Source organism: Triticum aestivum, chromosome 4A (genome assembly GCF_018294505.1).
Source record: "Triticum aestivum cultivar Chinese Spring chromosome 4A, IWGSC CS RefSeq v2.1, whole genome shotgun sequence".
Lineage (NCBI taxonomy): Eukaryota > Viridiplantae > Streptophyta > Magnoliopsida > Poales > Poaceae > Triticum > Triticum aestivum.
Genome location: NC_057803.1, coordinates 291,248,217 through 291,259,518, shown reverse-complemented (window position 1 = coordinate 291,259,518; position 11,302 = coordinate 291,248,217).

Here is an 11,302-nt window from a genome sequence, read left to right as displayed (position 1 = left end):
GTGGCCATAACCCGGCGGGCGGTGGTGGCAATGCTCAGGATGTAGTGGATCGCGCTAGGGCACGTCGAGAGGCTGAGTTAGAGGCGCAACACGAGGTCCGCCAACTTACTCTGGTTCGTCCAACAACGTCGGTGGAACTAGGGGTTACCTCCAGTTCTTTGGGGGTACCATGTCTCGTCCCAGCATTGCACAATGTACGGCTACCCAAGGATTTCAAAGGCCCGCGCAAGGTGCCGAATTACACTGCCAATTTATCCCCCGAGTCATGGGTGGAAAGCTATCAGATGTCAATGGAGATGTTGGATGTGGATGAGGTGGCGTGTGCCAAATACTTTACCATGATGTTGGAGGGAACAGCTCGCACATGGTTGAAAAACCTGTCGGCCAACACCATTGGGTCGTGGGCCAAGTTAAGGGCCCGGTTCATCCATAATTTCAATGATACGTGCAAGCAGCCCATGTCAATTGTGGATTTAGCTGCTTGTTTCCAGGAGGAAGGAGAATCAACAACTCGCTGGGTGCACCGGGTTTCGGAGATTTTGCATTCATCAGACCGAATCAACACTGACACAACCATTTTAACATTGGAAGGCAATTGCCAGTTTGCACCTTTGAAGCTGAAGTTGGGACGGCTCAGACGCCATTGTAATGACATGGGAACACTTATGGCGGCTCTGGTGAAGTATGCCGACTACGATAGTACCAAGGACCCCGAGTCTATTGATGACAAGACAGGGAAGGGAAAGAAGAGCAGCAGCACCAAAGGGCAGCAGCATAACCCAGCAGGTCATGGGAACAACGATAAATGCAAGGCGAATAATAGCTTGGACTTTGTGGCTAACACTAACACCCAGGATAACGGTCAGTGGCGTAAGGTTAAACCGCCCCAGCGGGGTGGAGGGTCAGGCCCTAATCTGGAGCGCATGCTAAATCAGCCTTACCCAAAGCACAGATCAAAGGAGAGGCCAGCTACGCATCTTTGGAAGGATTGCTTCATTATGCGGGAGCTCAAAAATTCAAATGTCTTTCAATACGACAATGGACCGCCCGGCGGTTTAGGAGGCGGTTTCCATGGGCCGGGTTATGGAGGTGGCAGCTCCGGTTTAGGATTCCAAGGCAACCAAACCGGACATGGCAAGCAAGGCAGTCAAGGCAACCAGGGAGGTTACAACCATCAGCGGAATCAACAGCAGCAATCGGGTTATCAGAGCAATTCGAAGTAGTTGAATAGTGGGCAGTACCATGTCTTCACCACTAGATTATGTAAGCGCGATCAGAAGCTTCATAAAAGGGTCGTGAACTCTGTTGAACCGGCGGTACCTCATTATCTGCGCTGGTCTGAACAACCCATCCTGTGGAGTCGAGAGAATCATCCAACCCGGGTTGACAATCCGGGTCATCTAGCCTTGGTGGTGGAACCTCAGGTTGGGAGTATAAGTTTACCAAGGTGCTTATGGATGGAGGAAGCAATATCAATATCCTTTACTATGAAACCTTCCGTCACATGGGGTTAACAGATAAGAATCTTAAACCGTCGAACACCATGTTTCATGGTGTGGTGCCTGGTAAATCGGCATACCCAGTTGGCAAGATAGCTCTGGAGGTTGCTTTTGGAGATGATCATGCTTCAAGATCAGAGGTGTTGACTTTTGAAGTGGTGAAAATCAAGAGTCAATATCATGCCCTATTCGGACGGCCGGCTTATGCTAAGTTCATGGCAAGGCCTTGTTATGTTTATCTACAGCTCAAGATGCCGGGTCATAAGGGGACCATCAGAGTGCATGGGAGCTGGAAGATTCCTTTGGAATGTGAATAGGGTGATGCGGCTTATGCTGAGTCGGTTTGTGCAACAGAGGAGCTGAAGTTTTATAAAGACAATGTTGATCCGGCAGATATGACTTCTCTGAAAATGCCAACTACAGAGCATGATCCGGCGCTGAAATTTAAACCGGCTGAGGAGACTAAACTGGTTGACTTTGTTCCTCGCGATTCGTCTAGGCAGTTCAGCATCAGTGCTAACTTGGATCCGAAATAGGAAAGCGCGCTCATCGAGTTCATTTGTGAGAACCGGGACATCTTTGCATGGAGGCCTTTTGACATGCCAGGTGTACCGAGGGAACTCGCTGAGCACACTCTTAATATAGATCCTAAGTTTAAACCGGCCATGCAGTTTCTCCGCCGCTTCAACGAAGAGAGGCGTAAAGCTATTTGTGAGGAGGTAGCCTGGTTCTTGGCAGCAGGGTTTATTGTGGAGGTCATTCACCATGAGTGGCTAGCTAATCCGGTGCTAGTACTTAAGAAAAATGGCACTTGGCGTATGTGTGTGGATTACACAGACTTAAACAAGGCCTGTCCAGCTGACCCCTTTGCTCTCCCTTGTATCGATCAAATTATTGATGCTACGGTAGGTTGTGACCGTTTGAGTTTTCGGGATGCTTATTCTGGTTATCATCAGATCAAAATGGCAGTTAAGGACCAGGAGAAGACAGCTTTCATAACTCCCTTTGGAGCCTTCTGCTATGTATCAATGCCTTTTGGGCTCAAGAGTGCCCAGGTGACTTATCAGCGCTGCGTCCAGAATTGCCTGCATAAATAGATTGGGCGCAATGTTCATGCATATATGGATGATATTGTGGTGAAGTCCAGAAAGGAGGAAACATTGATAGGTGACTTGAAGGAAACTTTTGATAACCTCCGGGTTTATAAGATGATGCTTAATCCGGCCAAATGTGTCTTTGGTGTACCGGCAGGCAAGCTCTTGGGTTTTCTGGTGTCTAACAGGGGCATTGAAGCTAATCCGGAGAAGATCACAACTATCACATCCCTGGCTAAACCGGTGTGTATCAACAATGTCCAGCGTTTGGCGGGCCGGATTGCAGCCTTAAGCCGGTTTATCAGTCCCCTTGGGGAGAAGGCTATCCCTTTGTATCAGATGCTAAAGAAGACAGATGACTTTGTCTGGAGTGATGCTGTTGATAAAGCATTTGAGGACTTGAAGAGACAGTTAGCCAAGCCACCTGTACATGCGGCTCCGTTCGATAAAGAGCCCTTACTGCTATATGTGGCTGCTAATGCCCGGCTATTAGTGTGGCTATTGTGGTGGAGCGCAAGGAGGCCGAAAAAGAGTATCTGGTTCAATGGACGGTTTATTATATCAGCGAGGTGCTTATTGAGTCCAAACAGAGATACCCACATTGGCAGAAGCTGGTGTATGGGGTTTTCATGACAAGCCGGAAACTCAAGCATTATTTTCAGGGTCATCCTATCATAGTGGTCAGCTTATCCCCCTTGGGAGATATCATCCAAAACAGAGAAGCAACTGGTCGGATTGCTAAATGGGCTATTGAGCTTGGACCTCAGGGGTTAAAGTATACGCCTCACACAGCAATCAAATCCCAAGCACTTGTGGACTTTATCAATGATTGGATGGAGTTGCAAGCACCGGAGGAAAAGCCAGACAACACTTATTGGACTATTCATTTTGATGGGTCCAGACAATTGGAGGGCTCGGGGGCTGGAGTCATATTAACTTCCCCACGAGGTGATAAGTTTTGTTATGTTCTCCGTTTAATGTTCCCTTGCACTAACAATGCAGCTGAGTATGAGGCCTTGCTCCATGGTCTTCGGATGGCTAAGGAGATGAATTTAAGCCGGGTTAAGTGCTTTGGTAACTCGGACCTGGTGGCTCAACAGGTGTCTGGCACTTGGGATTCCAAGGATCCACTCATGGCGGCGTATAGACGAGAGGTGGATACAGTGGCTGGTCATTTCAAGGGTTATCAGGTTGACCATATAGACCGGCGAAAGAATGAAGCGGCAGATGCTTTAAGTCGCTTAGGCTCTCAACGTAAGCCGGTGCTACCCAATACCTTTCTAGATGTGCTGCATAATCTGTTAGTCAAGATACCTACGGAGGAGGATTTGGTTGTGCCTGACCCGGAGGCTCAATTGGTGGCGGCTCTTCATGTTATTCCGGATTGGATGGTCCCATACCTGGCATACATGAACCGGGGCGAGTTACCAGACAATGAAACCTTGGCCCAGCAGATAATCCAGCGATCCAAGTCAATGACCATTGTCAATGGGGAGCTACATCATTGCAGTGTCACAGGAGCGTTTCAGCATTGTGTGTCTCCTCAAGAAGGTTGTGAGATTTTGGGTGAGATCCACGAAGGAGATTGTGGTCACCACGCTGGTTCAAAATCCTTGGTGGCTAAGGCCTTTCGTCATGGATTCTATTGGTTGACGGCTCATGCTGATGCTGAGGATTTGGTAAAGAGGTGTGACGGTTGTCAGAAGTTTGCACGCCTCGCTCATGTTCTGGCTCAAGAATTAAGAATGATTCCAATCACTTGGCCGTTTGCAACTTGGGGGCTAGATATGGTTGGACCCTTTAAGAGGTCCAAGGACAAGAAGACCCACCTACTGGTGGCAGTTGATAAGTTTACCAAGTGGGTAGAGGCCGAGCCAGTCAGTAAGTGTGATGCGGCCACGGCGGTTCAATTCATCAAAAAGGTGATATTCCGGTTTGGTTTTCCCCACAGCATTATAACTGATAATGGTACTAATCTATCCAAGGGTGCTATGGAAGAATTTTGTCAACGTGAGCACATCCGGCTTGACATGTCATCAGTGGCTCACCCCGAATCTAATGGTCAAGCAGAGAGGGCCAATCAAGAGATTTTGAGAGGTATCAAACCCCGGCTTATGGTTCCTTTAAAGCGGACGCCGGGTTGTTGGGTGGAGGAGTTACCTTCTGTGTTATGGAGTATCAACACCACACCGAACAGATCTATGGGTTACACGCCTTTCTTCATGGTTTACGGAGCAGAGGCAGTTCTCCCTAGTGACATCCGTCATGACTCGCCCCCGTGTGGCAGCTTATGTTGAAGGTGATAATGAGAAAGCACCTCAGGACTCACTAGACCTGTTAGATGAGGAGCGTGATCTTGCAGCGGCATGTTCGGCGATTTATCAACAAGATCTGTGACGTTATCACAGCCATCGGGTTAAAACCAGAACTTTTCAAGAAGGCGATCTGGTGCTCCGGCTCATCCAGGATCAGACTGATATGCACAAGTTATCCCCACCTTGGGAAGGGCCTTTTATGGTCAGCAAAAATTTGCACAATGGATCATACTGCATTATCGATGTTTGAGAGCACAAAGACTCACGCAAATCAAAGGAGACCCAGCGGCCGTGGAATATAGCTCATCTTCGGCCTTACTATACTTGAGCCATAGGCTCTTTTTATGTACATAATTATGACAATGTAAAACCGAGCCTCAGCTAAAGCGGGGTCTCTGTTGTTTTTACATCATGTGTGTTTACATGGGGGCTTCTGTTCATAAAGCGGAGTTCTACTGATCCGGCTTATAAAGCCACACATATAAAATGGAATCACTAGGGGGCTTGGTCGTATCCGAACCTTAGCTATGCCTCTTGATCGGCTTAAGGCCAAAGGGAAATCACTAGGGGGCTTGGTTGTATTCGCACCATAGCTACACCTCTTGATAGGCTTAAGGCCAAAAGGAAATTATGTGGGGCCAAAGAGAGTGTTGCACCGGCACAACTCAAACATAGGCACCCACCGAGCACAACTCAAATGTTGCTTGGGGGCTCTTTGCTTCTCAAAGAACAAAGAGTTTGCACCCTTGCAATAGGCTATCAAGCCAGGCTTGGAAGCCAGGTGTATTCACCTAAAACCCCGGGTTATCCTTCCTCTTTAAGTAAGCCACTCCGTCCAGGTAAACCTGGTATGACCCATCAAATGTTTGACAAGTCAATCTCGTAGACCCTGAACTTGTCAAAGTTAAAACAATGATTGGTTAAAGATTGAGGTCCATCTTAAAAGGCTTTGAAAAATGGTTTAACTCTGTGGCCTGGCATCCCATGAAAAGCCTCGATTTAGGGTCTGGCAGCCCATGAAAAGCCTTGCATATTCTTCTTGTGTTTTTTTGCAAAGTTTTTTCTCTTTTGATAAGATTCATAAATATTTTCTAATAAACCAGCGTTTATTAAAACCCGGTGTGGCTTACAATGCTAAGTTGTCAGGACATGATCAGCTATAATCCGGCGCTTATTGATCCGGTCTACTTTTGACTACAAGTCACCAGTATTATATGGATAAAGACGGTGTTTATCATAACCCGGTACGGTTTTATCATCAACCAGCAAACATGGATGGAGTCATCAATACTCCAGATTGGTGTTATCACCCTTATTATAAAAACAGTTAGTCAACCAACAAGGTAACAGGTATCATCTACTTTATATCTGGCTTGTTTTTAAATACAGCCTTGGCTCTACACCTAGGCTATATATTTGGGCATCATGACCCGTCCAACGGTAAACCGCCAGGACACTTTCAATCTCTTGTATGCAGGAACAAGTTAAAATACAGCCACTGCAGATTATGCATATAATAGATCCCAAAAGCATGGCGAGTTATCAGTATCAAACAAAAAAAGTATGCTCAACGGTATAGCAGACAAGTGTTTGAACTAGCCTATTACAAGGTGTTTTCATGCCCACACAGAATAATTGTTTCAGCAAGAGTGGTAGGCTGCCACAGGCTAAAACGGCCTCCGATTTACCATTCATCACCAGGACGGCTTGAAGATTGGGGATCATCTTGCGTCGGTGCATCTTCCTCCTCCCTACCCAGCGGCTGGAAATCAATGGTTGCCCAATCGATTCCAGTTAACACTTGGAACACGAATTCTTCACTTATAAGGTTGGAAGGATCAATGTCAGGGGCATAAGTGTGCTTACGAATTGGCGGAACAAGATCTTCTACATCATGTGTTGGCGCAGGATATCTTTTCTGATCAGCATCATAAATCGGCTGATAATGAGACAGATCCATTTCTTCCGCCAATTTGCTCGCTAAAGGTCGCATTTCCCTTGTCAGCCTTCGGAGATCATCATTGTTAAACTCTAAATTGTCTTCCTTCATGCCAGGATAGCCTTTGCCAATATCGGACGGTTCAAGATCTGGAATCCATGCCTTGGCCCGGATTAGCGCAGTCAGCGCACCTGACCTTGCAGCTGATCTTTTAAGTTCATCCAACTGGGCAGGCAACATTGATAGTTTCTCAATGGTTTCTTCTATTAACGTTGGAGGAGGCCTATTGTGAGCAGCAGTGCAAATAGCCCGTTGGGCTCCGGAATATAACTGCTCTATTAAAGTATAGGCAACCTTCAGCTTCATACGCATGTCAGAGCCCAGATGGGTAATGCGAGTCCCTGTGACATTGCAAGCATCAGTAAACCGGTAACTGATGAGATAAAATGAACTGAAAAACATCAGATGAGGATGCTTACCAAATACAGTAGAGGTCATAGCATTTATTTGCCACTTTAAACCGGCCAGTTCTTCGACCACCGGTTTAAGGGTTGCTTCTGCGTCTTCGGCTCTCTTTGCTAAAGCGGCTTTCTCTATGTCCGAATCCGCCCATTCCTTCTTAAAGGTCTCCTTTAGATTCTCCATGGCTGCTAAGACATTGGTCAATTCCTCCTTGGCTTTAGAAGATTTAATGTTCTCTTGAAGATCAGCGGTTTGTGTGTCCTTTTTGCTCTGCTCAGCCTATAAAGGAAAGACATATCATCAGTGGGCCGTATATATTTGAAGTACCAAGCACATAAAAAGTTATGCACTTTGCACTTGGGGGCTAATGCCTATTCGCTTCGTTATAAAAAAAAATTCAAGTCCCAAGTGTAATGCAAGCATTATTCTTGGCACTTGGGGGCTAATGTACATATGCTCAAAGTAACAGTGGTTAAAGTCCCAGTTCACCTTGGAAAGATAAACCGGCCCTTGGGGACTACACAGGCGAAAGTTACAGGATTAGAATGCTAAAGTACCGGTTCATTTTTAAAGGATCAACCGACCCTTGGAGGACAAGTATGCAGAGTTGAGATATTACAAAGTCCCGGTTTTTGATTGCTATCATAAATCGGCCCTTGGGGGCTACTAGAGTTGGAACTTACAATTGGACTTAAGAGAGAAAAGGTTATGTAATTACCTCATAATGCTCCTTCATCAGGTTCACTAAACCGGCTTCGTAGTCACGGTTTGTGTACAGACGGTTTAAAAAACCAAAATGGAGTTCCTGGGCGTTGAGGTGAGCATAGCTTGATAAATCGGTGCTCCATTTGCCTTTTTCCATAGAGGAACGTTCCTCCTTGGCGCTATGTTTTGATAATGCGATAGGGTTGTCAGGGGAAGTGTGGCTAACACCGGTGATAATAACATCATCTTCCTTGTCACAGGTAGTCTTCACTGGAGTTGACGGGATATCAGCAACCTTAACCGGACAAGACGGTCCATCATCAGTACGGACCGGGCTCGTCGGTTTATCAGCATCGTCTGTTGTTTCAACTTCTACTTGTTCATCAAAATCATGATCTTGAGGGGGCGGTTCATCAAACATGGCATCAGCATTTGGACCTTCCGGTTCTGTAGTTTACTCCGGTTCAACAACCACATGGTCGTCAGATGGTTTATTCATCCAGGCCTTCTTGCTAGGTCTAGCCTTGGCTCTGAAAGGAAAAAGATGCAAGGTTAATATAACATGCAAGTATAAAGCGTCAAGAGATTGAGTTAAAATACTTACCCAGCAACTGTCTTAATAGGAGGGAGTTGTGTGGCCGTCGACTCGCCAGATGATGAATGAGGCATTCCCTAATAATTTGAATCGGACGGATTAAGTGGTTGTCAGAAATAACCTGCCTTGGGATAAGAGGTATTAGAAGTGGGTGAGACCTTAGGTCGACGTCTCCGAACCAGAGTGTTCGGTAAACCGGCCGAAGTGACTACTTGGCCGCTGTGCCGGGTTGTGCGGCGAGCTTCGTGCTGCTACTTCTTCAAAAGAAATTTTGGGTCCAAGTGAGCAAGAGGGTGAGAAAATTTTATTTTCCAGATTGTTTGACGGATTTTCTGTGTTGACGGAGTACCTGAACCGGAGGAAAGAGTAATTACCTCTACGTCGTCAGCCTGGCTGCCTTCAGCATCATCCTGATAATAATCATTGTCAATGAGGTGTATGAAAAGCGAACCAAGAGAGTCAAGTTCTACCTCTGAGTCCATATTATCAAGGTCTTCGTCGAGGTTCAGCCCGATGGATTCAATCGCCTTCTTCTTGGCAGGCCTCTTGACCACCTTCGTCCTAGGTTGAGGGGTCTTCACTGGTTTTTCTTGAGGCTTCTTCTTCGAAAATGGGTCATCGCCCTGTTAAGAGAATTGACAAAAGTTATAAAAGATTACACAGTTAAAGATATTAAGTACAAGCAGGGATGAGGCAATGCTTACAGCTGGCAGTTTATTTAAAGTGTAGTAGGGACTTAACCCAGTCCTGCTACAGACAGCCTCCGATTCATTCAGTATCTTCTTCACAGCTTCAGTAACTTCAGCTTCTGTCAGCTGAATATCAATATGACGTCGAGAGTCTTTTGGGTCACCGGTATACTCGCACATTAAACCGGAGCGACGGCTTAAAGGCAATATACTCCATGAAATCTAGCAGCGAATAAAATCAACTCCTGTTAGACCATTGGCCATAAAGGCCCTGAGCTTAGAGATCTGTGGAGCATATGCTGCCCGCTCTTTGGTAGTCAACCGTTGCGGAAATGGATGTGTGTTCGTAAGCCGGTGAGGACGGTAACCCGACAGAGGATTCTCATCATCAGGGGAGGTATCTTTACAATAAAACCAAGTCTAGTTCCAGTCTTTAGGATGACTATGGAGTTTGGCATGAGGGAAACTGACATCTTTTCTCTTCTGAATTGAAATGCCGCCCAGTTCGGTATTGGGCCCGTCTACAAACTCAGTACGGCGGTTCAAATATAAAAAGTCCCGAAATAGCTCAATAGTTTGCTCCTCTTGTAGGTATGCTTCACAAAATACTTGAAAGTCGCAAACATTGGACACATAGTTCGGTCCAATGTCTTGAGGATGGATCTGGAAATTGGCAAGCACATCACGAAAGAACTTGGACCCAGGTGGTTTAAAGCCACGACTCATGTGATCAACAAACACTACTACTTCGCCATCTCTGGGGGTAGGGGGTTTTCTAGACCGGGGACTCGCCACTGGATTTCACTCCGCTTCGTTAAAGTGCCAATTTTGACGCATCCATCCAGTTGCTCCTCAGTAACCCGGGAAGGGACCCAGTTACAGGCATAGAATTGTTTGTCCATTGCAAGTGAAGAGCTAGAAAAGATTACTGCCGGTTTACGATTCATGATTGACAAGGCATAAAGCGCAATAGGTTAAGAAAAAGGAATTCAAGCATGTAAAATTGTTAAACCGGAGGCTGATGCAGTTATAAATGGTAAAGCGATGAGCAGTTTACAAGGAGACTAATTGCATACGACAGATTATTTTCTACAAGGATAAACCGCCTACGCAGATATGGAAGGTACAAATCTGAGGCAAAAAATAACTAAGTGAGGAAAAACAGGTTTCACAAGATCACATTGGCATTTTGGATCTACCACAAGGCAGGAAAAGAAAAAAGATTTAGACCTAAAAAAGTTGGTCTTGGAGCAGTTCACAAAAGTCCAGATCGTTTTTTATGCGTATAAGGCTTGGTTTGTTAGCCAAGATAAAGACTATTATAGCTACCGCACGGAATGCATCAAGGTTGAGGTCGGCTGTGTATGGACTGACGAAGAACAAGAGAAGAATGGTATGAACCCATGTGAACCCTAAGTGTATCTACAAAGGAAAGAGGAAAAGACTTACCGAAGTTGTTGAAGCAGTGGAGGTGCGCCGCATTTTTCTGGTGCGATCAGGTTGATGCAGCGGCCGGCGGTGAGGCAGAGGCGAAGCTCGACGATGGCGGAGGCGCTCGGGTGCAGAGGCGTCGCGAGGTGGAAGAAGAAACGAAGAGGCAACGGGAGGAAAAGGAAAGGGATCTTCGGCCCTATTTATAAGGCAAAGAGATAAGCGACACGCACGGGAATTGAGGAGCCCAAAAAATGGATATATATAACAAGGTTGTTGCCTCGATTGTTGGATGCTCATTAATAAAGGGTATCTTCGGCTTTAATGAACAGGTGATGTCACGGCGGTTTACTACAAATCTAGAGGATGACGTCACGGCGGTTTACAAGATTTCTGCGAAGGTGCAAAGCGAGGAATTTCTCTAAGTGTGGAAGATTGACATGAACAAGTTCAAATCAATATGGGGCCTAATGTTGGGGATATTACTACTGGACATAAACCGGCCAGGAGAGGCCGGATTATCCCCATGATGATTACTTTATTTGAATCCCATGAAGACAAAGATGGTGGCGC